At 41.2% G+C, this 27,908-nt stretch overlaps 1 long non-coding RNA gene across 1 annotated transcript in view; it reads right to left on the reverse strand.

Moving 5' to 3' along the window:
* Positions 1-17,786: 17,786 nt before the first annotated feature.
* Positions 17,787-27,908, reverse strand: part of LOC115048384 (uncharacterized) — a 28,391-nt gene continuing 18,269 nt past the window's right edge. Inside the window, exon 4 of the long non-coding RNA XR_003841073.1 lies at positions 17,787-18,151. This is a non-coding gene — a long non-coding RNA (uncharacterized LOC115048384). The remainder of the gene's footprint in view (positions 18,152-27,908) is intronic.

Here is a 27,908-nt window from a genome sequence, read left to right on the forward strand (position 1 = left end):
TATTCACATTATTGAAAACTATGACTAACTTTCTAAGAGGAAAGCCTGAGAGTAAAACATGCATGACATACATTTTTTAATACATCAAGTCAGAGAGAATTTGTCAGAGCTTTGTTTTTCCAAAACACACAATAAAAATCAAACAACCTTGTTGTGGGTACCAGGGTGATGTTAACTTTCAGGTTGACCAACAAAAATATGTCACATCTGCAGCACTCTATTATGGGGCCAACCTTACTGCTAGCCAACTAGCTTGCAACAGACAGACTGAACAAACAAATCTTGAATGGAAAGATTAACTCACCCAAGTGCATGGGCAAACCAATGTCACGTTTGGAAATTTTACATAAAAACGTCAGGCTGTAAGTGGCAGCGTGATGACTGAGCAAGACACAGTACTGACAATCAACAACAAGTCCTCAAATGTGGAACATGAGAAGTTTCATAGATTTTCCATCTGACTCTTATATTGTGTTGTATTTTTGACATCAGGCTGTTTACTGTTGTCATTTACAAATCAAATGAAGTCACACAAAGAGATTGGATAGCTTTGGTGTGCAATCCATGCTTATAACTTAATACTATCCTGAACGCCCCTTAAAGTTGTGTGAATAATGTGATGTCAGGTGACTACAAGTCAGTTCATTGAGATGAAGTGAACTCAACCACTTCATGTGCTCAGATATTAAACATCACGTAGCATCAGGGTCATGTGATCACATAAAGTCCACACCGCAGGTGACTTAACCACAGCGGGTTGGGTTTCAGTCCAACCTGTGGTCTTTGCTGAATATTACCCCCTCCGTCTCTGTCTTTCTCTCATTATCAGAATAGTGAAAAGTGCAGTCAGCAAAGCATTATTAAAAGCAATGCACATTTTCACATCAAACTACATGACGAACCGTATTATCATATCTAATCTTAAACTACTGCATATTAATGCAGGACTTATTAATCTAGATCAAAGATGCGAAAATTCCCATCACACGACCTGATGCACCACAAAAAAAAAATTGAATTGATTGCTTTTAAAGTTACTAGTACCGAGGATAGATAACACATATAACACACAAGTCTCATCATCAACATCACTGCTTTTGAAATTTAGTTCCAGCATCTCTATTCGCTTCGACGGGCCTCTCAGGTGTTCTCGGCTGATTGAAATGAAAGCCCATTTCAAAACACTGGTCATACAAACTTAAAAGTGAAAGCGGAGCGTCAAGCTTTTAGTACCAGCAACAATCGACATCAAAAGTCTAATTAAAATGAGGACACCTATCGCTTAGTGTGAAAGGAAGTTTCCTTGCCACTGTCGCCAAGTGCTTGCTCATCGGGGGATCTGTTGGGTCTCTTTAAAAAAATTTATACATAGTTTGGTCTAGACCTGCTCCATATGTTAAGTGCCTTGATGCAAATTTGTTATGATTTGGCGCTATACAAAAAAATCTGAATTGGTTTGATTTGATTTAGTGTTTGAAATAAAATCATCAATCCAATGCATAACAGCTCAACTTCTCATGAGAATTCAAAGCAAACAGCTGTGAAATTTGAAGCGTGGATTCTCAAGGGTGTTGTCCAGAGTAACACGGGGATGCGGCAATAGGTTTTTTTACCATGAAGTTTTTCTCACCTTAAATTAAAAGCATGATATTGCAGCAGGACGTTAAACAATGCTAACATGGCATGGTCCATTGGCATGAATGGGCAGTATTTAATTCCCTGTTCAGGATGCAGCAGGTGCTGAGTGATGAGTCGTACGTGTAAATGTGATCTTGGTCTTCCTAAGGGTTTCTGTGCTAATGACACTGACAGAAACAAAGACCAGCAGGCTAACACATAGTCACCCTGTTTTCCAGTGTAATCTAGACAGGCATAAAATTAGTGAGCACCATCGTTCCATCGCTAACTCAGTGTAATAAGACCCACATACAGAAAACACTTCAATCCAGATGGGACAGATGTTCAGCAGGCGGACAGTGAAACTGCACTGAATGACTGATGCTGACATGACAGCAAAACTTTGTTCTGAAAAAAAAAGAAAAAAAGATTAAAACTAAACGCTCTCAAATCCTTTAAAAGCATTTCAAAGTGACAAATATTTGTCATTGAAAGACAATTAAACGCAGGCGAGTGTTTAAAACTCATCTGCAAATACTTATCAGCTTCCATAACCGAAAATGTATAATTTTAAAGGCAGTTTGACTTCTAAATAAGGAAAGCCCGTATACTATATAGTTTTTCCTGTGCCTTACAGCTAAAGCTTATACTGGCACTAATTATGTTTGTCAACTTCAGGGGACAGGCAACAGTTTCTTATTAGCCTGCATTAGGACTGATTTATGTACACATTTTATAACTATGATTTGTGTCGCTGTGTGTTTCAGATTTTCTTGACAAAAACAGCTAATAAAATGAAGCGAGAATAAGCCAAAATAGTACATTTGTGGTAAAAATGCACAAGTGAAGCTGAGAGGAGCTGCAGAGACAGCTGATAATTATCTGTACGTTCACCACCACTAGTAATCTCCTTCTCATTGTCGTATTTATTGTCTGAGACATTGTAAATTATAAATAACATATATATATGTTATTAATAGTATAAGAAAAATGAAAGGAGCACAATTCATATCACAATAATTTAATAACTAAAGATCCAATCAGTGAATTAGATTTGTATCTTTACTTGAACTCAGTTAGTGAATGAAACCATCATCTCCACGATTACCAACAATGCACACTTTCAAAGCAATATTGATTTTTTTTTACGCTGAAATATATTTTATTGTATATATAGTATTTTTATATGAATACATCATTTACATAATTAAGAAAAAGCAAAGAAATTTAATATTTAAAACGGTTCCTTACTTTCTCCGCCCTCACTTCAGTAAAAAGTAAAAACATGCACAACCCTGCCTTTGTCCTGAGAAACATTAAATGTTCTGCTGCTGTCTCCTTCTGACCAGAGGGTAAGTGTTTTACTTCATCACTCTCAGAAAGACAATAGAAAAAAAGAGGGCTAGATTAATAAAAAGGTATCATATTTTATGGCATTTCTCACTATAACAAATACTTCAGCTTCATGTTTATCTCCTTGGCAGCTGAGGTGCCAGTTTCCTCAGCACAGGAAAACACGCACGGACATGTCAGTGTGATACAAACACAAGTGCAGTGCTAATTCAATTGCAGCTTGTATTTCTTCTCTTAGCAAGCGAGATTTTATGAATCGGCTATTCTGACCTAAAGCAGTGTGTGAGAGCAAAGACCCAAAAGGGGAAAAGCACATGCATGTGTTTGTGGGAGTGAGTGAGAAAAAGAGAGCGAGTTAACGTGGGATCCTGATCTCTCTGGGACTTGCTCATTCCCAAATGTAATGTAAAACCTATGGGACAATAAGGGGCTACACAGTGCTGAGCTTTGCCCAGGCCAGAAAGTCCACCCAACATGTTGTCAAACCATGAGGAATTTATTACTAATGTTGGTCAGCTGTAGCGACAGGGGAGTGGGGGCTTTTTTTCCACAGAGGAAAAAGAGAAATCATTAATTATCTACACCGCCACCCTTGATCATTCCCTGAATTTCAACTGAGTTTATCTCCAAAGCGTGTATTTCCATCCCGACTGAGGCTCTTCAGCTAGCGTGTCCATTTATAAAGCTTGTGGCTTAGCAGCAGGGTCATCCCCTGACCTCACCACTGGGAGCCAACGGTGTGAAGGATTGGAGGGAGACAAGGCAGAACAAAGCAGACATGGCAGCAGTATATGTGCTGTGTTCCAGACCTGGGCATTAACGTTGGCCTTCAGCCACTTCCCCAATGGAAAAATGGGTGATGAGCACGTTAGAAGAATTTACAGGTAGCAGACCTGAAAAAAGAACAAATGCAATAATAGAACAGAAGTAAAGTGACACATCTGAAAAGGTTCATTCACCCTGAGGAAACAAAATATAAAAAAAAAGAGTAGGTAGAAACACAAATGTAAATACCATACTGTACTGTCACTGTAGTGGGTTCGTGTTTCTTTTAGACGCTGTTGATGCAGATATTAAAGAGAGTGGATTGTGCAGACAATGACTGAGATGAAAACAACAGAGCGCATAGTAGTAATGTTCATGCTTTAAACCGAAAAAGTCTGCACTGGTACAGACATGTTGTCCAGTTTGAGTAATTGTCCCATTAGTTTGAAGCTTTTTATTTAAAGCATTGCACAACTACCTATAATATTATGAGGGTGTATCAACGTGGCAACAGCAATTTCTGAGCACGTTTGCAATGGTAAATGGCAGAAATGTTGCTCTCCATTGCCATGTAATCCACCAGGAATGTACGCTTGCCCCATGTTGTTCACCAGCGCGATGTATAACTGGGTGAATTTGTGATATGGTGCAACAAAGACAGACCTGGTCCCAGAACAAAATAACTTGGAACGCAACTGAAATTAGTGGTGGATGAGTGGGGATATCCAGTTGATGTCTGCCCAAAACAGCTTATTGCCCCATTCATTTCTGCCTCTTGTTGCATTTACCTGGATCAAACTGTCTGAACGTGCTAATGCGCATGACTTTGCAGAGGCAACAACAAAAGTGTGTCTTTGTAAAACGTGTATAATAATTATAGCCGAAGAACTGTGATTACGGGCAACGCCATAGCGTTGTTTGTTTCCGATGTTTATATGTGTTTGGTATGTCATAAATATCACCATGGAAAATTGTGTGTTGTCTGGTGAACACATTTTGCTGAAACACAGCTGGAAAAAGCTGACGATGGACATACCTAAGATTGGCTGGCACTTGCTTAGATTGACTTTTGTCTTCACAAGAACTTTGCTTTTGGTAAATTAACTGCTGTCTCCATGATCAGCCTTGGCAGCTGAGGACCTGAGGAGGAGCTGCTGGTGTCTTCAGTCTCCCTAACCATTTTCAAATACCCATGTAACATCAACTTGGACAATTAGCAAACACTAATACAATTAAGTTAGCTGATTAAGAATTAAGTCCAACCACAGCGTAGGACATAACGGTTAAGGCTGCAAGATGGCTCAAGGCGGTTTCACTCGCTGTCTTAATGAGCCACTTAAATGACAACACATTTACTGCTCAGATTTCTACTGAGGGGTGGAAAACAGAACCTTAGAGCTCAATAAATGTTTTCGCAACTCCAAAGAACGAGACCGGAGCACAGATTCAACTTCCATTCTGATTTACAAGACAGCCTTGCGTGTTTTTGTAGCAGTCTGCTGCCTTTGCAACACCACTGCATCAACACAGTGGCCCATTCAAATGAATGGGAGGGCTATATTTTCTGCGTGGACTCGCTCTCCTTTTTACCTAATTTAGGAAACCGGGCTTGGGAATTTGGAGTCACTTTCAAAAATGTACAGTACAGGCCAAAAGTTTGGACACACCTTCTCATTCAAATGAAGAGGAAAGTGTGTCCAAACATTTGGCCTGTACTGTACACATGGCACATACCTTCATGGACATTTGCTTGATGAAACCCACATTTACATCCTGAGGGCTCTGCTGTCCCAAGTCATTGGTAAACCCTTTCTCAGTTGTATCCATGAATGGAGTGGATGGAATGGAAGCAGATTCAGCTGCTGTTCTGACCGAACAGTAATTCAGTAATTCATTCTATCAAGAATGAATCATGAAATAAATATAGCAGCAGCTATGCTACAAACAGCATGTCAGCTAGTATGCAGCAGACAACCTAAAGCTAACAGCCTAACATATACACACTATAGATCAGCCTGGCACGCAACTCACATTTAACCACATGATTTCTGCATCATCAGCTTTTTGATTTTGCCTCCATGGCTAGAAACCCCCTTCTCCCTCCTGACTCTCTCCTTTTCAAAAACCAGAAACTATATGAAATTTTTAAATAAAAGTATATGCCATGAAAAGCTTTTAATATCAGAGTGATCAGTTAAAGGAGATTTAAGTTAATCTGTTTATTGAATCTGTTTTGCTCCCATCCCAAATTCACTATCCAAATTTATCAGCTATCGGTTTGCAGCACTCGATTTTGTGTTATTGCACATCTGAAGTAATCCCGGCTGCCCCAGTTGCCATTCCTACCTGTCTTACAGTTAACCAGACAGCCATCATTTTCTTGTCAGTTTTTGCACTTACGCACAGGCTGTCAAGCACTGCCCCTTGATTTCACTGTTGCACTGTCGGTAAACCTGGCTCAGGTTTTTATGGGTAGCTGCTAAACCTGGCCAGGCACGTTTCGCTGTGTCTACAGCTAATTCATGCTCATGTTCGAACGAGCATGAATTGTGTTTATTATCCCAGTGTGAGTTCCGGAATTATTGGAGTGAAGATTAAATTTGTGAAATTAGAAGCAGGTGAAGTAACATCGTACCACACAGTTTGTTACAGACTATCAGGGAGGACTAGAAAAGAAACTTGCCAACACATTGGGCCACCCATCTGTCCATGATTTTTGCAGTAGGAGAGTGCCAAAGAGGAAACAATACAACATTTGGTTTATAGTGTCTCGCTGTGAATATAAAAGTTGACTGGGTTTTTTTGTTAAATGTGTCATGAAAAAAATACTAACATAGTTTATTCCCTTCAGCTGGTTCTGGAAGCGCACCACAGGTGATAAGATACCTGCCATCAAGCTGTAATTTCTCCAGCTTTCATGATTTAACAAGTTACTTCCCCATAGACGCAGATATTATGATGTCATTAGGATTTTTTTTTTGGACTGGGCTTGGAAATTACATTTTCATTATCAGAGGTGTAGACAGGCAGGCAATGATGGCAGACACAACTGAGTAGCAATATGGGAAATATAGGATCCAATGTCCCAACACACACTGCCTCAGAGCTCAGGCTATATAAACCTCGCAGCCTCTGCTGCTTCATTTATGAGCGTTCTCCTGCAAATCTTTTTTAAATGCCTTCACAGAGTTGTCGGTTTGACAAACTTAATACCCAAAAATATGAATGCGCGGAGGTTGTTATGAGATTAATCTACTTAGGTTACATTGTTAACATAATAAAAACAAGACGGGGACAGCAGGTCTTTTGTGAAGGCCAGAAATTGGTAAAACTTGAGGGTGCTTCAGCGGCCGAGTTGCATATAAAGAGTCCCTCTGACCAACCACCCTGCTACAGACATATTATTACATGGCCTCTTACGCACACATTATGTCAGTTGCATCTTAAGCAGGCGAAGAAGAATACAGGTAAAACTTGGGGCTGCTGTCCAAAAGTCATGAGTCACAGCTCACAGACAGCAGATAGTGTGATAGCTCAGCTCCTTGTTAACCTTTGCAGAGAACCTCAGGGTGTCTCACTGACAGAGCACAACAGCGGCAACAGCGTATCACAAAAGCACAATCATAAATCACAAGAAGCGCCAATAAACTTTACCAGGAAATAAAACATGAAACCATCCAAGACCAAGAGTTATTTTTGGAAGACGGGATGACGAGGGGAAGAAAGTGATCGCAGTTAGGGAAGATGATATTTTCCGAGCAAGTGTACACGGCCTGTGTGTTTGTGTCTTAATTTGTGATTGTTCTACATTGCAGCATAATCTCTGTACAATCACAAAGAATTTGACAAATGAGTCTGGAGCACACTGCCAAGCGGGCTGCACAATTGCGTAACCTTCACTTCTGAGATTCATCAATAGTTGTGCAATGGAAAAGCAGAGATCAGCAGCAGCAGAAGCATTCTACTTCAGTGGCAGAGAAGGTTACAGCTTTTTTCACCAAAAGTCTTGAGATGAGGGACTATTTCCGCTGTAAATAACCATTGTGGTTCAAGGCAACACATTCCAGAGCAGACAACAAATAGCCATTAAAAGTCATACTATTAATCACATAGGTACCGTGCACTGTCACTCATGGTCTTTTCATGCATTCCTCAAAACAGCCATAACTTTGACCTGACAATTCCAGTCAACTTGAGCAACTTCCCCAATCTATCAAAGCTGTCAGAGGCACAGCACAGCTTTGTTCTGATTAATTACACCTTTGCTGGTAGGAGCTGTCACTCAGCCAAACAGGTGATATACAAACTATCAAGTTGTTCTGAATGAACATGAATGAGCGTGGCCGTCATGAGTCAGCCCCCAAATATTTAAATGAACAGTATAAGACAAGGGAGGATGAGAGAGAGAGAGAGAGAGGAAGGAAACCATTTGGCTGCCCTCGGGCAAAACTATCCAGTCTTCACTGTCCAGGAAAGTAGAAGTGCTACCAATGTCAGAGGATCAGAGTTGCTGAATTAGAGTGACGAGTGAATGCAATTTCCCCTGAGAGAGATTGTATCATAATGATGGTAGTGTCTTTCTGTGCAGATATTATGTTTGAATAAACCTGCTGGGATCTCAAGGGAACTCCAGCATGCAGCCAAGTTACAGTAATGTGTTTAAACTGGCAAAACACACATCCAGCCATGAGCCACCTCGAGAAACATTTCAAAGCTCATAAACTAAACATTCTTCATGCATATACTCCTTGCAAATCATGTTAGATTGTTCCAAACTGACCACATTAGCACAATAAATATTCATAATCTTGGTGCATGCACATGTGCATTAGCAAATAAAGTCGTAGAAATATACTTGTGTGAATTAATGTGGATGTGTATACAGTATGACTATTAGTGTGCGTGTGTGAGTATTTTGTTTATGCTTTTCCTGAAGTCTTTGTTACATTTGAGAATCAAGTACTGAACAACACACTGAAGTCATGCAACTGAAATATAATTCCCAGCAGCAACACTAAATGGTTTCCATTTTCGTTGATTACTTGTTTATTGGAATGGAAATTTACCTTTTCTTGTTTTTTTGCATTTTAAACATGAAGGAGCTTTTATAGATGATAGGGTGTCATCCAAAAGAATATCAAAATCAATTTAGGGATAAAAAAAATTTTATGAAAATCCATTCCTTGTTTGTTGAGTCTGAGCTTTCCGACATAAGTGTCTCTGCTGTCTACTGCCTGCAGTGATGCATGATCAGAAACAGAGGCTCTGCTTCTCTGGCAATTACACCATTACACCTGTTAGGTGTGTGTGCGTGTGTATTTAAAGCGGGTCGTGCTCACGCTAATCCCCATGTCAGTTATCTGCAACGTCTCAAACTACAACTTCCACTGAATTGCACAGCAACAAAGCGTGCAATCCAGTGGAGTTGGGGCCTGCACCAGGTGCAGAAACACGCGTTCTCTGTGTTTTGCTCTCCACAGTACTTTCCACAACACCAGTGCTGCAACAATAAGCATTTTCTCATGCCAACACACTTTTGCTACTAGAGGGGTTTCAGCGAGGCCACTGCTGAGGGAACAGGACCCGGGGACTCCTGTCCAAGGACAATGTGTCTCAGTTGGCCATTGCACATAAGCATAGAGGCCTCCAGAGAATAAATGTAGACCACCATGATACAACCCCAGAGAGCTTCAAGTGTTAAAACATGTCTGGGAGCAAACCGAGACACTTTGCTCTGTGTGCTCAGGTTGACTCGAGGGCCAGTAGGTCGCCTGCATGCTAATGCTACAAAGCCCGCAGTACAATCACGCCTCCTGATCTTTATCTGAGTAACAGTGATGCAGACCTGCTCTGAGACGCTTTGCTGTGTTCTGCTCCACAAGCTAAAGCTTTTTAAAGATTGACTTCTTTGTGGAGGGAAAAGGCTCTGGAGCTCAAAGGAGCAGCTCTGGCTGGTGTTTTATTACATTGTGTTTCTTCAATGGCCTAGTGCTTGAAAACAACTTTCCAGCTGAGCAATTCTAGCATTAACAAGTCGTTCATCTTTGATGAGCTCCATATGCAAAAAAACATGAAGGGGGAAAAAGAGTCTGTGATCAGAGAAATAAAATCATATGTATATTCTGTCATGCCTCACATCCTGTGGAGCGGTGCAAAATGTGGTGTGCTTGAAGGAAAACAAATATCATGTCCCGGCACAAGGCTGTGTTTGTTTCTGCTGCTTTCATTGGAATAGCATGAGCAAATGTGAGCCTTGAAAATGAATGTGTGGCTCAAAAAACAGTTTTTACATGATTTATTTCTTCAATGGCGGATTGCAGGAATACTTTGTCTTATCTTCAGGAAGTATTCCAGCCTGCTGCAGGGACATGTCAGGAGCCAAGAGCTCTGTTGCTCACGAGCAGTGTTGTTCCCTGCAGCTATATTCTCAATCTTGGGTGGTCACTTTACATTTTCTTATGCATTTTTTCCCCCACTCCCACCATTTTAAACTTTGCAACACAGTGAGGATGAGCAATTGTTTAATCTCAGCTTGGCAGGGTGCTGTTGTGTCAAGGAACACCCAGACTTACCACACACACACACACACACACAGTCTGCGTAGGAAACAAACACATACATGGCATACTGTATCTGCGAGACAGAAAGCCTCCCATTGTCCAACCCCACCCAGATCTTCACAGTTGACAGTCAAGTTCTGGGTCAGCCGCACCAGCTTGAGCTCACATCCGTCTTTCCTTTTGAGACACATCACAATTGAAAAACGAGACGAACAAGATTTCCACATAAAGGGTTGGAGGGCTCATTCTCAGTGTCTGAGACAGCTTGCAGCTCCGGGTTCATCAGAGTACACATGCACTGACATACACACACTTGGCTAAGACAAAAAAAAAAAAAAGAGTCCCTAACAATTTCACCCTTGATGTCTTCCACAGTTCGCACTCATCAACTATTGTGTGTCTGATTATATAATTCCTTTATATAATTCCTTTAAACCATTCATTCAACAAACTACAGTATGTACGATGTAGTGTGTATGTATTAGGCCAGTGTAGCGCATTCGAGGACATCAGCACCTTGCACTGAGGTTTATGCTTTGGTGTAAATACTATGTACCAGCGAAAGGGGAACCAGGGATAGAGTCATCAGGATTGCGGGATGACCCTGGGTTCACAGTGTGCCCCCCCCACCCGCTGTTCATCCCTTTCATCAAGCAGCCCAGTTGTTGGTTTAGCTCAGGCCCTTCTCAGCAGGCCTTGGCAGAAGGGAGAGCTCGTGGCCAAAGAGGATTTGGTCAGAGGAGGAGGGAAGTCTGCTCACACTCAGCAGCAGCTTTTCCAGTATCAAGCACCACCTACTTCCAATCATCCGTAACCCCCAAAATCCTCCCTGTTCCTGCAAAACCGGCAGAGCCAGATCTAGCAGAGAAGAGGTCTGCTCCAAATGCTACTTTAAGTTAACACAGAGACACAAAGACACAAACTCCCACTAACGCGCCATCACACCTTTAAAAACACTTGCGTGGATATCCAACCAAGTGAGCAACATCAATCACATTTCCTGAGAGACGTCTTATATGTTATTACAGCATTTATCTTTTAGTGGTGAAGTGGCACATCACAGGAGAGGAGATAATGACACGCTTTATTGAAATAGAGACGAATGCACCCTCTCCTCACCATGGGTGGTCCCGTGAGGAGAACTGCATGGAGAAGAGCCCCACGGGCAATTAACATACAAGGCAGACTGAAGACCTCTGGTTTATGAATTACACACATCTGGGCTCAAGATATCACTCAAGTACATCATATAACAGAGTGTCTGCGTGTTTTTAAAACTTTAAGAGTAACAGCGCGCGTTTTGAGTGCGTGTGCCAGACAGTGACAGTGGAAGAGCGGCGGTGGAAAACGTAAATCAAAATGATTCTCTGTTTACAGCAGCAAGTCTAAACCAGCAGAATCAGGAAACATTGTGGGTTGGTCCTAACTGGAAGACAACACCAAATGCAGTTGCACAGCTTTGCTGATTTACATTTAAAGGGGCATAAAGCCAGGTTACTGACTAGTCACAGATCAAAACAAGCCTACAGCTATTTTAATGACTCTGCCAGACCGCAGTAATGCATGCTAACATGTTCACGTTGCTCATATTAAACCAGGTACAGCTTTTCACCATTGCCTTACTCTTTTTGAGTAATTGATTAGCAAGCTGACATTTAAATGCAAAACTGATCAGATGACGAGTCAGGGCTCACCAACGTCTTTACACTGTTCATGATTGGATCCGAGTTTGTTGAGATATTTCGACTTGGGCTAAGGTGTTGAATCCCCAGACCCTTCATAGAGTCCCATTAGTGCGGACGAGCAATAACGCCATCTAATTTGTTTAGGATCCAATGTGCGACAACTCATACAAGAAAGTATGTGACTTCACTTGACACAGCTCCTTCAGAGCCACAGAAGACACTGTGCAAATGTTTTCACAGGCTGTGTAGTACACCCACGTCACCACCAAATTGACTTTGACATGTAAAATCTGTTGAGTTTACCTCATAGGCAAGCATTACACAGAAACATGAGACAGAAACAAAAATTTAAAAGCTGTGCGATTTTTGACAAGGACACAGTCTGAAGTGCAGTAAAGGAAAATAAAGTAAAAATGCAGCTAAATGGAAAGAAAAATCAAAGAAGTCTGAAATGCAAACTGTTCCTGAAGGTCTGCATATTTCATTTACCTTACGAAGAACTAAATCACCAGAGAGACTTTTCTTTCCATAGAAATTACTCAAGATTTTTTATCCTTTTAAATTGTCTTAATTTCTTTCTCTCACGTGTGTTGTACAGACTCTTTTGTCTTCAAAACCAGGATTTAAGCTTTCAAATACAATAATGTGTTTGAGACCAGTGATGAAGGTGAAGAGTCTCTAAAAGTCAGAAAGAGATAGATACCGAGAGAAAAGTATAGATAAACAGCAGCACGATATCCGAGAAAAATGGCCCAAACAACTGCACATGAATATAAATCCTAGCCAGTGGATTTGTGTGGCCGTCCTGCTGGGAGACACCACATCATTCATCATCCATTAAGGAGGATTATGAGAAGAAAAATTGATGGCTACTTTCTAGAGAGTCACCGTTGGATGAAAGCGCCAAGTGGGTGGGGCATTGCCAGCACACGCTCATCTTCATTGGCGGACCGCTGCGTGATGGCAGCTGATCTCAGGGATTGTGCACAGTCAGGTGTAGCAGTCAGTCAAAGCTCTGGCTCCCACTCAGAAAGTTGGCGAGCTGCCTTGAAACGCTCACCCAAAGCCACAAGAGATACCTGCAATTTGTCACCCCTATAAAATAACATTCTCTGTATAAATTGTCATTTAGAAGCAAAGAGGTTTGTGTTCCTACAGGGAATAACGCTTAGCGCCATATCTGTGTTTCTTGCAGAGCATGTCATTATCAAGAACCCTCCTACCCCATGTCTCAGTCCACCCCCACCTCTCCCAACTCCTAGCGTGGTGTTTTTTGAGGCAGTTGGCAAAGGCAGAGGAAGGTTTTAAAGAAGACATTTAATCTTTCCTGGCTGCAAAGCTTTCATACTAGTCAGTGTAAAGACGGGCAGGAAAAGCCTAGAGGGCAGTGCATCAATTCTTTGTTTGACGACTGGCTTGGCAGATTGCCAAGGCCTGATTTCTCACACCATGCATGCCACAGCACACCTCAGGCTTAGGAGACAGAGAGACACATGGAAAGACTGACGAATGCATTAAGATCGTGAAATTTCACTCTGTTCCATCTACAAATGCTGCGGACCCTGCTGTCAGTCATGCCTTTACAGATATCACGCTGTCTGACTTCTCACATAGGATGAAATGCTTTTCCTTTTGAGCGCAATATATCCATGTTCAGCAGCGGTGTGTTTACAGTGTTAGGTCAGATGTGAAATGTTGTAAGTGCTTCTGGATAGTTCCATTGCAATATTACCTAAAGACAAAGTGTTTTGGACCCTTCATTATAGTGAGGAGAATTCAGCACTTCATTTAACCGAGTCATTTTTACTTTGCTTATTTCTTCGCTCATTTTTACAGCTGGGCCAGTCTCATAAAGACAAATGTCTGTGACTGACTGAGTGATCGAGTTACAACATTGTTCAAACAAATGCTGCATGACTATTCTTAGTCATAGTCTTATTCTTTGCACTAAGGTTTTATTTGTCGATAGAACAGTTGGAGGAATAAGATACACAACACAAGTTGAGTATTTAAGTTTTTCAATGACAAATTAGTAATGATAAGACTACGGATAATTATTAAGCATTAACCGGTGTACTGCCTGACTCTGTTTTCTTCAAAGTACTTGCAGTATTTTGAAATATTTTTGGGTTGGCAATTCTGAAAACAGCTCTGCATTTCAATAAAGCAAGTGACTGCACAGGCTAGGCCATGGAACCGTTCTCAAATGTGAGGCAATCGTTTTATATTAAGACGCTGTGATGTAATACCAACAGTAACAGTATAAATACTTCAGAGTATGTGTTTGGGTAACATGGAAGTTTACTGGATGATGCAGTGTAGCAGAAATTCAGTCAGATTCTGTTTTCCAGTTTTGTTTTCACAGAGAGCTCATATCAGTCTGAACACAATCTCAGGCTACAATATTTAGATTAGTGAGCTGTAGCAAGACTGGCAAGACGGTGAGAGTTTTTGTCAATGTTTGTAAAAGCTGGTATGCACCAAAGATTAGAAAAGCCTTTTTTAACTGTTTTGTTAGAAATACTGGATATCCTGGTGATTCATGCAGAAAGCGACCAGACCAGTGGGCCACCAGCAGCACATCTTAAGTTTCTAGAGAGGAGAAGGTTGGATCTGGTGAGAGCGGGTAAGGGGGATTGTGTGTATTAATAGTGGTTAGAACTGTTGCCCCACAATAAAAAGGTCACGGGTTCGGTTCCCATCCTGGGGCCTTTCTGTGTGGAGTTTGCATGTTCTCTCTGTGCCTGTGTGGGTTTCCTCAGGGTACTCCGGTTTCCTCCCTCCATCCAAAGATATCATGTTTGGGTTAACTGGTCACTCTAAACTGTCTGCAGGTCTGAGTGTGAGTGGTTGTTGGTCTCTGTCTGTCTCTGTGTGTTGGACCTGTGATGGAACGGTGACCTGTCCAGGGTGTACCCCACCCGGAACGTTGGCTGGGATTGGCTGCAGAACCCTCCGCAACCTGGAAACGGATAACCAGTAGAAGATGAATGAATGAGTGAAGGCTAACTGCCAGATAAAATAGATGAGATGAAACTGCTGATCCTCGTGAAGAATTTGCAAGAAATGGATAAATAAATTTAGCAACAGAAGGCTGATACAGTGGAGTTCTAAACAAAACACAAGATAACCATCCATCTTCTACCGCTTTTCCATTTCCGGGTCACAGGTGGTGCTGCAGCCAATCCCAGTCAGCATTCTGGTCACCAGTCCATCACAGGGCCAACACACAGAGACAGACAGAGACCAACGACCACTCACATTCTCACTCAGACCTACAGTTTAGAGTGACCAGTTAACCCAAAAATCATGTTTTTGGTAGGTGGGAGGAAAATGGAGGAAACCCACACAGGCACAGGGAGAACATGCAAACTCAGCACAGAAAGGCTCCAGGCTGGGAACCAAACGTGCGACCTTCTTATTGTGGTGCAACTGTGCTAACCACAATGCCGCCGAGCTGCCCACAACATAATCATGGCAAAAATATTTGACACGGGCATTGCTAGTTTAGGTTCGACTGTTTTATGTATATGACTCCAATTTAGTGTTAGAAAGAGAGATGGCTCAAATTTTGAGCAACCAAATAATAATTTGGTTCAAGAAAGAAGCATTTGGTTGCTTCTTTCTCTTAAATCATCAATTCTACTCTGGTCTTGCGCATGGGGTCAGTTACCGTTCTGTCACCATGAGCGAGGTTACACGTGTTGCCACTCATCTCCCTGACTGTTACCTCACACACCTTTGTGACGGATGCATTGTGCTTTATTCTGTGCTGTCATTATCTATGACATAGCTCACTCATAGGATACTTCCCTGAGGGCATCTTTCCCTCCCAGAAAATGTTTCATAAGCTACTGTTCCAGTCGTATCAGAAAGGAAAGTAAGGCACATTGTTTGCTTTCCAAAGTAAACCTTGCATTGTGTGGCAGTGTGCAGTTCATTTTGTCGTATCATATTTGATTTGTGTATGTATTTGTATGAGGTGTGACTTCCCTGTCCTTTTTTTGACAGATTGCTTCGCTGGGCAGAAAGTCTTGTTTTTCAATGAGAATAATCATGTATTGTATGACTGCAATTGGCACTTATTGTTCATCAAAGAGCCCGTCATGCTCCCTGCATTCACACCGAAGCACAGACAGGGTCTGGTGTGCAAAAATATAGTATGAACTATAGCATATTTATAAAATATAGAATATAAAAAAATCTAATATACTGAAGATAGTGCTTCCTTTTCACTTTGTTCCTGGATATCACTTAGGATTAGGATTATCAACTTTTTATGGTCTGTTAGAGTGTGTGTGTGTATGTGTGTGTGAATTTGAAAAAAATGGTGTTACTACACAACAGAGGCTCTGTAAACAGGAAATAAACAAAGGAACTAAGTGACTCACTGACCAACACTGTTGGACATTAACAGCAACCATATCCCTGGTTAACAGAACATTATTAACTCCAACTGTGCTGTTTCTGTCAGTGTATGGGCGTGAATTTTAACAACACACTCATCAGCAAACATCCATCCATCCATCTTCTACCACTTACCCGTTTCCAGGTCGCGACGGGGTGCCGGAGCCAGCCAGCTCACTCTGGGTGAGGGCAAGGTAAATACACCCTGGACAGGTCACCAGTCCATCACAGGGCCAACACACAGAGACAGACCAACAACCAACCAACAACCTACTTTATAGATTATCATACATAGTATAGATACATAGTATCCTACATTGTTTGTAAATAATTAAAGTTTGAATAAATACAGCTCCATTTTATTGGATCTGTGGTTGCACTAGTAACCAGTGATATTGTAGTTTTAGCTGTAGTTACTAAATTAACTGGTATTTATTCAAGATCCTAATCCACAACCTAAGATTTGTGGAACACGGTTCATTTGTGATCGTATTACAGATTATTTTTCTTCCCTTCTCTCTTGTCAGAGTAGCTGTTACTGAAATCTTCTCCTGTGATGTTGGTCATTTTAAGCGGGGAAAAGAGCAGCTAGGGTCACCTTTAAATCAGAAGCTTGTGAATGTTTACGTGCACATCTTCAACACTGGTCATTTAAAATAAAAGAAGTTTTAAACATTGAAATTGTTTGCACTAGAGCAAAATAAAAAGGTATACATATATACATATATATAGATATAGATATAATATTTTTACACACACATTTTAGGAACATAGTGACATAGTGACAGATCCAAAATAGAACTGGCTATTGCAGACGCACACGTCTCTGCCCAGTACCCCTTCCCTCCATTTCTTAAATGTCCTTTGGTGTGTTTGTGGAGATTGGCTATGTGAGAGTAGGAATGCCAAAATAAAGAACTTAGCTCTCTGGCTCATTTGCCAAATGAAGATGTTATCACACATGAGCTCCCTGACACAGAAGTTGATGAACGAAGTAAAGGAAAGGCCATGGAGAGAATCCCTAAAATTCTCCCCTCCCTTGGCACTATTATTTTCTGCAACTCAGTGTAACTAAGACTATTAAACTAACTATTCATTATCTAACAGGATAGTGGAGATTCAGTTGCCTTCGTCTGATGAGTAAAGCTTAACGAGATACATAAGCACACAGAGAGGTGGAAAAACAAAGATTTGCTGTATATGCAGTGTGTGCACAGGTGTAAACACAGAGCTGCTGCAGACTGGCTGAAACGTTGATGAACTTGAAAGACGTAATGTTGGTTTAGAGGCAGCTCACAAAAACAAAATAAAGACGTCTAACGTGGTGCTGCAAGCATCGACGTATCTAACAATATTTTGTTGGAAACAAAGAAGTCACACACTCACCATTTCATTGAACATTTATTATACACACAAAAACCATATAATAGTGAAGTTAGCGTAGGTTGGGTGGAATCGTCCACAGCTCAGTTTCTTTCAAGCATGATTCAGAAATCAAAACATTAACACCAGACAGTCACCCTTTTTAAACATATTCTCTCTATCAATCAGCATGACATACCTCGGTGTGTTTTTATTGGAAATGATATGTTCCTTTAAACATGTGAATTGGTTTAACCCCAGCAGGTACATCATGGCACTGGTGTAATGGAAAGACTCCTGCAGAACAGCATGAGAAGAAGCAGATGATGATTGGCAGGGCCCTCTGCAGAGCAGACTGGCTGACCGACTGGCTGACTGCTTAGGGGTTTTCCTTGTCTGCAGCTGGAAAGGATGGAGACATCGGGGTGAGGACAAAATAGCAGACTATGTCAAAAAGGGAGCGAAGGAAAGGAGAGACAGAGCAGAAGTGAGTGACAAAGAAAGCAGGAGAGTAGGAGAGACGCAATCAGAACTCGGAGCCAGCGATTTGCTCTGCTGTTGCCTAGGGATCCTTAATAAATACATCCATAAACTTGCTCTGTTCCTCTTTTTTTTCTCTCTCTCTATTTGCCAGGTAAAAATTGGAGGCTAAGAAAACTAAACCGTTGTTAAAGCACCTTTCTTATTTCTATGATATGGCTTACTCAGCTTTCTGAGGAAATCAAAGTCAGCGGCTCGGGGAAGACCCTTCTGACAAGGTCAGTCTGGCTAACACAGAGCTGTTTGAAACTGCACAAACACTTGCTGACATACTGGCAAAAATAAGTTTAATTATTCTGTGTATTTATTAAAATAATGACAAAATAAGCAATGCATATACATTTTACATTATTTATGGCGCTATGAATAATATTTGTTGCTGTATAATTTAACCTTGTATAAATTCTTCTTAGATTCAACCCAGCCAAAAAGCCTCAATCACTGCAGCGCCAGTGTTACATCTATCAATCTGTAAATTTAATTTGTGCATATATTACAGTGGTGTACTTTGTTTCAGCTTGATTGGCATTTGTTTACGCTTAATGGTAGTGTAAAAACAGGTTTCTACAATTCACTGACAAAAGGAGAACATTCGAAGACGATTGCCTTTCATGAGTACACTTAAATTGAGTCTCTGTTTCAGATCAACTCTGTGAGATTCTAGTGAAGAGTAAACTTTCTTCTATAAAGTGACTGTCCTGCTTAAAAAGTGACAGCCTTACCGGTTGTATATGGAAGCAGCTTGTTGCAAGAACCTTTGGGACATTAGCAGCTTTTTCGGCAAATGCTCCAAATGAAAGGCTTATATTCAAGTGACAACAGTGGTCATCCCAATGCCAAGGACAGACTCAAGGCATTACAAGGTCACACATTTTACTGTCATTAAAAGCTTGCATGAATGCGACAGCTGTTCCTGTCAAATTTCAAGCCAAAAGTCTTGATGACCGCTCAATGCTCGTTAAGTGGACCACTTTATTATATTAATCATAACAATTAAGGCCTACTCAACAGGATCGACACATTTCAGCAAGATAGTTGTGAGTTCAATTCCCAGGCTTGGGGCCTCTCTATGCTGAGTTTGCATGTTCTCCCCGTGCCTGTGTGGGTTTCCTCCAGGTACTCCGGTTTTCTCCCACCATCCAAAGTCATCATGTTTGGGTTAACTGGTGACTCTAAATCATCTGTAGGTCTGAGTGTGAGTGTGAGTGGTTGTTGGTCTCTGTCTGTCTCTGTGTGTTGGCCCTGTGGTGGACTGGTGACCTATCCAGGGTGTACCCCACCCTCACCCAGTGTGAGCTGGGATTGGCTCCAGAACCCCCTGCGACCCTGATGAATAAGAATGAATGAATGAATGTGTGTTTCTGTATCACTTATACAACTAATGTATCAGACATGAGGCCCATGTTAGCTGACTTGGTGTGGGACAGTGGAGAAGGGGCTGATAACAGTTACCTTGGAAGGCTAGGAAGGCATCTCTGTTTTGTTGCTGTCAGTGTTGCCCCCCCACCAGTCTATCATGTACTGTATGTGTGTATCTATTTATCTACCTATGTTTTACATATTTATGGCCTTGACCTGGAAACATCCTGTGTGCAACCTGGTGAACTCTGAGCCAACAATTCATTCCTCACCCTTCCCCCCACACCCAGACGGCGCAGCTGTCCAATCTCCCTCTGGGGTCAAAGGGAACATCCTAAAGCTCGTCCCACTTGAGACTGGCACCTGTTGGCCCTGTCTTACCCTGGCCTTCATAAAGACAACAGAGAATTCAATAAAGTAGGATTAGCCAGGGCTCGCTCCACTGTCAAGGTTTTCCTCTTTCTCCTCTCCATTTCATTTGAACCTCAAAGAAACGTTTTGTCTCATTTGGAAGACTGAAGAAGTCTATCTGTCAGACATATCAAAGTTGGGTTCGTGAGTTGAACCATAGCGGGTTTATCAATGGAAGGGCTGCATCGAATGTCTATGCTGGGAATCTGACAAGCTCCTCTTCCTGTGTTTAAAATAACCAGACTCTGCCTTGGGCTTTGAATTTAAGAAAGGGGATGAAAAACAAATGAATGAGCGACAAATGTATACCTACTTGTCAGTGTAGATTTTTATGTGTTGGATTAAGGAGAGACAAAGATAACATATTGGCAGCAACTGTCTTTAGCAGTTTCTACACCAACACTAAGCTAATACTGTAGCTTCGTAACAGGACAATAACATCCGCCGTACCAATGTGAAAGTTGTTGCCCATTGTACCTGATTTTGCCCCAGTCTGATGGCTCACTTTCACTATTTTTTTTATCTCAATAGCCACTCAGCTGTCCAAGAGTGTAATTAGAAGGCAGTTAGATCCCACTGTCAAGCTGCCACAGTGAAGCTGGAAAACTGCTCTGATTGTGACTTTGACAATGTGTGAGTCATTTGACTGATCCTCTCCTTCATTAGAGCAAATCCCTGCCACAAAGACCAATGAAGAAGAGATTTAGTGTAGTCTGGGAGGTCTGCCTAAAAAAGGCTAATGCGCCTGTGTGCATGCATGTGTGTGTGTAGTGCATCTGTGATGTAACTTGATGTGTTTCCAGACTTCTTTTTCTTTTTTTTTTCTTTCTGCTGTGTTTCTATGTCGCCTCTTCTCGCTGTCACTCACACTCAAACACCCCTCTGCTTGACTTATAATTAACTGCAGTCGTTAATGGGCTCAAGAAGAATTTAGCTTGTAAGCCGATCCTACAATTAGGGCTTGTTGACTTCGCATAAATGTTGGGGGCTGCCCTCCCCAGGGGTGCAGGGCAAATGAAGGGCGCTTTGAGGGGCTGCCAGGCCTGGCCGGACCTCCTGAGATGTTGGAGGGGAAGTGGAGTCTAAAACACACACAGTGGACCCCCTTTCCCCAAATCCTTTGGGATCATACAGGACATCAGGTTAACCTCTGGAAACTTAGATGAGACCCCATGGACCAGTGAATCTCAAATGTGCATCCTCAAAAGGCTGACATGCAGACTTATTTAAAAGAGGAAATGAGTTTGGAACCATGACACCATAACACCAATGTGTTATACAGGACATAGTCTTTTATCAAATTAAAGTAAAGCATGTTTCAATGGCTAAAGCTTCATGTTTTCACAATTTAAAAAGTAAACATTTGCTGAGTAACTCTGTTGCGCTTCAACTTAAATACGCATTAATCATGGCTGTGTGCGTCTCATCGCTTTGAAATACTGATTTTCTACTTTCATCTCATTTGTAAAGGTCCTAGGTCCTTTCGCATTTACAATATATATATATTCATGCCACTTACATGCCAGCATGGAAAGTAGTGGAGCTTCCTCACAAAGTATTTGTTTTTTTTCCTGAAAACAAGCGCCACAGTTCGCTTTCCTTTTACTGGATGTTGCAAGTTCCAACAAGTGCCAGGGCTCTTTTCTTTTTCTTCTTCTTCTCTGTTGCTTGAGCAGGAAGTGATTCAACAACACAACTCAAATTAATTGCAGTAAACCTTCATGAAAATATATGACAATTCAAACCATTTCTAATGCAGCTCTGAAATACTTTGATGCATTATGGCTGGCTGGACTTTTGCATACATCATGTAGGCACAAAGTGTTGCTCATTTATATCTAACTATAAGTTTAAGTAGAATTAATATGAACAGGCTTTCTTTGTATTAAAAGTAACGATCCTGTTGATTTCTTCCTGCTTTTCACTTTTTCAGAGTGTAAAACATGTCACAGTCACAATTGTTATTGTGAAGAGTGATTCATGAGCTCAGCTTTGATTGTAAAAGCATTTTTAGTACAAGAAAGTCTCTTCAGAAATCATCCTGCTGCCAACCGTAAATCAATCTTTCACCATGTTGTGTGCACAAAAGTTTGGCCACTGCTGTGCATACACACACGCACCGCACTTGTGCGCACACCCACTCACACACATACACACAGACATCGAGGCGCACACACTCACAGAAGACTGGCTCACTTCACATCAAGTGATCGGTAATTTATGGGGATGTCCTGCTGTGTTGTTAGGTCAGAGTTCAGAGCTAAACAGCGGGGAAGATATACGGGCAGGGGGGACTTTCACTAATCACACTAATAAAGTCTACACACTTCACCTAAAGACTGTATATCAGTATGTGTACAGATGGGTTCCAAGAGTAGAGTTCCTGATGTGAGTGTTGTTGCACCTGAAGTTCAGATGTCTTGCTGCAGCTCAAGCAGTGAAAATCTCCCCCTCTGTTAGATTCACATAGCAGCAAGTTTGTCAGGCTGGTTATGTTTGTTAATCTTGTTCTTGGTCTGCTTCCCATGGGCTGTCATCTGTCTTGGAATTATAAATTTAGTGCTTTCTGAATTTCCTTTCATGTGCTGAACAATAGCTTTTACCCCAGCATGATTTATTAAAATTAACACAAGAAATCATAAAAAATATGCAAGATGTTCCAAGACAGAAGAATTACCCTGTCGTCTTTCTTCCCATTTTCAGCTTCAGTCAGGTGACGTTTCGCCTGCTGGTGATTTTGGCTGGGACAAAACCCTGCAGACTGCCGGTCTTTGCCTTAATGACTGTTCATCCCTGCAGAGCAATCAGTAGACCTGTTGCCTCCCTTTGGATGGTTGCCATAGTTTTACAGATCATAGTGTCTGAATGATTTAGAACAGAAAATAACACGGTGAAGGCTTTCCTTTGTTTCTACTAAATATAAACATGACCGGGTGTGCGGAAAACTGCGGTGACTGATTAGGCTTGTGTGTGCACTTGCCTTGGATAGAGACTGTTTTAATTATGACAGTCGTTGAGCTATAATTTAAATTTGAGGCAAGTTTTTACTGTATTCATGCAGTTCTTTTCCATAATATCTATAATAATGACAATAATGACACTCTGAGAGATCTGAGAATATGGTGACATCCTCACAACGGGGTCTCACAAGGACTGAGATGATCAGGTTGGAAAAAGTAGATGGTTGACACATATTCCCTCCAGGTGAACGGCCATCACAGTGGAGAACTGCATGCTTAATCGCACTAAGAACATTGCTAAAGGTTTAATTAAAAGGCGGAAGTTGCCATTAAAGCTAAACTGAACTCAAAAGTCACATTCACCAAGTAATTATTAGATATCTTGGTCTCATGCATGGTCCCATCTATGATTTGAGCCCCATTTGTTATATGGTGATTCTGTACAATCAGTGTTGACACTAGCAGACTACACTAGCTGGCTAAAGAAATTAAGAAGTTTCACAACGCCGAGGGTGTGTAATAAATGTTTGTGTTGAAAATGCCTGCCTGCGGCCTGCGTGATCATTTCAATCGTCAAACTTTAATGGCCCAGCAGCATGAGGCGCCCGTAACACTCATACTATAAATATAATGCAGCGCAACAGCTGCCGTGCTGAACAATAGGATACCTGTGAGAACCCAAATTCCTGCGTTAGTGACGACACACCAATCAGGCATCTGTGGATGTTTGCAATTAACAATAAATAATGTTTAAGCTCATTTTTATTTATGTTTTCAACTTTGCACTAGTTTCTAGATTCTAGGTTGCACTTTTTTTATGGAGAAAAAAACATTTACAAGTTTATTTTTTTCATTGGGGAAAATATGGCTAAAATGTGTTTAGTGACTGAATAGTTATATTCAAAACACAGTTAGTTTTAGTCTGCTCAATAAATTTTCTTCCTTTTTGGCCAGCAACGTAAAGCGTGCTCAGAGTTTTGGCCCCTTATGTGTTTGACACCCCTGCCTTAGACAGTTTGGCCTTATTTATGAAAGAAGCAAAAAGCAGTAATTAAGCAGCAAGTTGACCACTTCCAAAGACCAGCCCAGAGAACGAGAACTGATTCATCTTAACTGAGAGCCTGAGGATAACTTAGTGAAGCTAGTTCAGACTGACTTTAGCTAAAAGTGGTGCTCAGGTATTGTATCATGGTTGTATTTTTTTAACACTCTTCAAATAGTGTTCCTCGGCATACGCAATGACATCACCATTTCTCAGACCTCTACTGTCTGTGTGACAGATGCAAAATGTTGAGACTATTAGGGGCTTCACTAATTGCCTCATATTTCTCAGCCCCAGCCCTGCTAACAAAAACTTATCAAGTTCAAATTCAAACCCCGTGTCGTGGGGATTCCAGTATGCTGCCGACCTCCTTGTATCACTTAGGGATGTTATGTTTTACCATGTGTATGGAAGACAGATGAACAGTTAGTCCAGCTATTATATCATATCTCCCAGTGAGACACATGTTTACAGGACAGCAAATCGAGCTCTAATGAAGTCATCGCCAAGAGAAATGCTGGGATAGGTCTGCAGCGAGCATGTGTGTCTGATGCCAAGTACTTCTGTACAGTGATGAACGACTGCAGCCGAATTTTGCTAATGATCATTTTGGAAAAGCAAATAGATGTATCCAGCATCAATATTTCTTAATTACAGTTGTTTCCTGTGGAATTCTCTGTTGACGAAAACAGGGCGAAACAATCAATCAGGCAAGAGAAAGAAAGAGAGACTCTGGGAAGAAGGAAAGTAAACCTCAAAGGATGGATTTCATCATTCGCGATGGATTTTCACCTTTTTTTAAAGTGTCTAAATGTGTGTGTGCACACATGTCTGAGAACACTGAGGGGAGTGACACCCACATTAAAGAAAGCAAGTGTGTGCGGGGCAACCGAGAGGAAAAACATAGCGACTTTCTCTGCACTCGAAATCCCCTGCAGGCTACATGCCAGTGGCTAGATGCTACTCACAGTGCTTTAATGCCCTGTCAGCTGTGCCAGTGGAAAAGAGTACACACACACACACACACACACACACACGATCATGAACGGAGACACACACTGTTAACCCTAAAGTATAAAGGGCTGCAGCTGCTGCCAAGAAGCACATATGAATCCCAAAGGAGTGTGCTTGAGGGTTTGGCAATAGAGGGACAACATGTACATATTGTATAATTCCACACATATATATATATATATGTGTGTGTGTGTATATGTATATGTGTATACATTTAAGTAGCGTCCTGTGAAAAGAAGCAACAGTGATAAAGTTACAGTCACATACATACAAACACTTACCATCTACCATCTGCCCCACTCTCTTTACACCTCCTTACCCTCTCTCAGTTTAATGTATTCACAGAGTCATAGGTTCCAGAGGTTAAATCCCTGTTAATCTTCTGCATCGCTGATGTTACACAACTGAGTGCTAAAGCCCTTCAGAGGTAAATATATATAAAGAAGCAGCAGGCAAAAAAATCTCCAAGTGGATAGTGAAGAAATTGGGTAAGAACATCTTGAGGTTTGATGAGCCTTCTTTCCTGAGCTGATGAAAGCCATGTGAATAAGGGCCTTACATTTGTGGCCAGTTCCAAAGACAAAACTACGGTTTCTGAATCCACCCTGCTGAATGTGTACAGGCCGGAGCATATTCATGACGTGCTGTCCGCTGATGTCAAAGGCAGAAGTGCCATAAACAGGTCTGTAACAAATAAAAAAGAGAGCTGGACAGAAAGGTTCAAAGTGAGCTGTTTCTCTGTCACGCCATCCAAAAAAAAAAAAAAAAAAAAAAAAATCGCATTCAGCACTACGCCAGTCAGATAGGAGCATGGATGGTGCGTAATGTAATGCTGTTTGTTCATCGGTTCTGCTACAAGCTTTCCACATCCAGCTGACTATACTCTTCCACTGCACAGTACAGTGGGCTGCTTTACCTGGTCGCCATTCAGCGATTAACATGATAAACCTACAGCTCACGTCGCACCCCCAAAAGAATATTTGACAGAAATCGATGAAAATATGCTCTTGACAAACAATTACAAATCAGATTGTGGTTGCCACTAAGATCAGCGTGAGGTGACTGTTGTGCGAGAAGCAGACAAGCTTTAAAAACATTATTTAAAAAAAGAAAGGTTTCTTAAAAACACTGGAGATGACTGTTTCTGGGCCAGCACTTCTTCCGATTCCAGAAACCTGTCACTTTACAGGCTTTTAGGCTGCTTGGGTAAATATCAGAGAAAATGGACATTTTCAAAAACAAACAAGCGTTTGTACTGTCAAAGCTTTCAAACATGTACTATCCAGTCATAATGTATCCTTCTGCCACCTCATCCTCTACCCACCCACCGCGCTCTGTTCACTCAGTAGTGTGAAAGACTGGGATTAACCTTGGATTTGAAATGCGACACAGGCCCATACACTCAGCAATCCATGCATCAGTCCCACCCCCGTGAGCTCATCGCTGCTTTATGAATAGCCCCGGTCACAGGTGAACACACACAGATAGACAGGGACACCCACACAACAAATAAGGCCAAATAGGCGATTATGCGTGCCTTTACACTTATGCATACATGTGAACTCACAACATCAGCGTTGTAGCTCTCTTTCTCTCTTTTTGTGAGCGTTCCTTCGGTCAGATTTGATGGTATTGTTGCTCTGTCAAAAAAGGAGCCAGGAGCCATTTCAAACCAAAAGCAGTGTTGAGTAGGAACATGTCTTAACCTCAGACGCTGCACAATTCGTATACACACAGACTCAGAGTGGGTATGAAAGTGCTTTTGCTGCAGCTTCGTCATTGGGGCTGCTCCTCTGAGAAATGTCCAGCTCAGAGCAGGTTCAGCAAGTCGCTGTATACGTTGCACTGGTCTGCCTGCTTTCTGCTCTCAGATGTAATCACATATTCTCTCGCAAAGTCGTGCTGACAACATACGACATGCCATATATAACTCATGCATGCAACGCAGAGACTAAAGACTAACCGCTGAACAATCATTTCCCAAAGTTACATGAAGGGAGAGGCAGTCAGCCCCAACAAAAAGGGCAATGTTGATTAACAACCTGGGGAAATGAACTCCATAACAAAAGCAGATAACAGATATTGATAAGTCAAAAGAATCATCAAAGATTGATTCATGCCCATTGATTGACTTGACTTGATTCCCATAATGCACTTTTTACTGGCCCCCTGAAAAAAAGTACCCAAAGAGACTTCAGCAGATCAAAAACTCTGCAGCTTGCCTGTTAAGCAGAACCAAGGCGAGGGACCACATTAGTCCAGTTTCAGCGTCAGTTTTAGCGACTGTTATAAGTATTGACGTATTGGTGATTTTAAACTTTCTATTAATTCATTCATTTTATCGTTTCGTTTCATAGATGGTGTTTTAAAAAAGCTTAAATTAGCTATTTGTTGAAAAACATTTTATACTGCATTTTTGTATAAAAAGCTTTGTAAAACGTAACTACATGATTATGATAACGATGACTAATATTATTATTATTATCATTATTAATAGTAGTATTAACATTGGTATTGCTATTATTCATAGGAGTGCTGGTAGTAGTATTAATGTTATTGCTGTTGTTGATGAAGAGGATTACACCACTGATGATCAGGTGCATCCAAATCACATTTAAAGGTAGATTATATATAATACAATAAACACAGTGTTGTGCCATTAGATTTATTGTTTTAGCAATGCTACAATGATCATACATAATTATTTCTCAGACTGTTTATTCAAATACAACCAGAAAATCCCAAAATACATTTTGCGTCCAATTATCAACAATAAGTGAGAAGGAGAGTTAGAGAGATGAAAGGTTGAGTGCTTGCACTATATTTCTGCCAG

This window comes from Echeneis naucrates, chromosome 9, assembly GCF_900963305.1.
Source record: "Echeneis naucrates chromosome 9, fEcheNa1.1, whole genome shotgun sequence".
Classification (NCBI taxonomy): Eukaryota; Metazoa; Chordata; class Actinopteri; order Carangiformes; family Echeneidae; genus Echeneis; species Echeneis naucrates.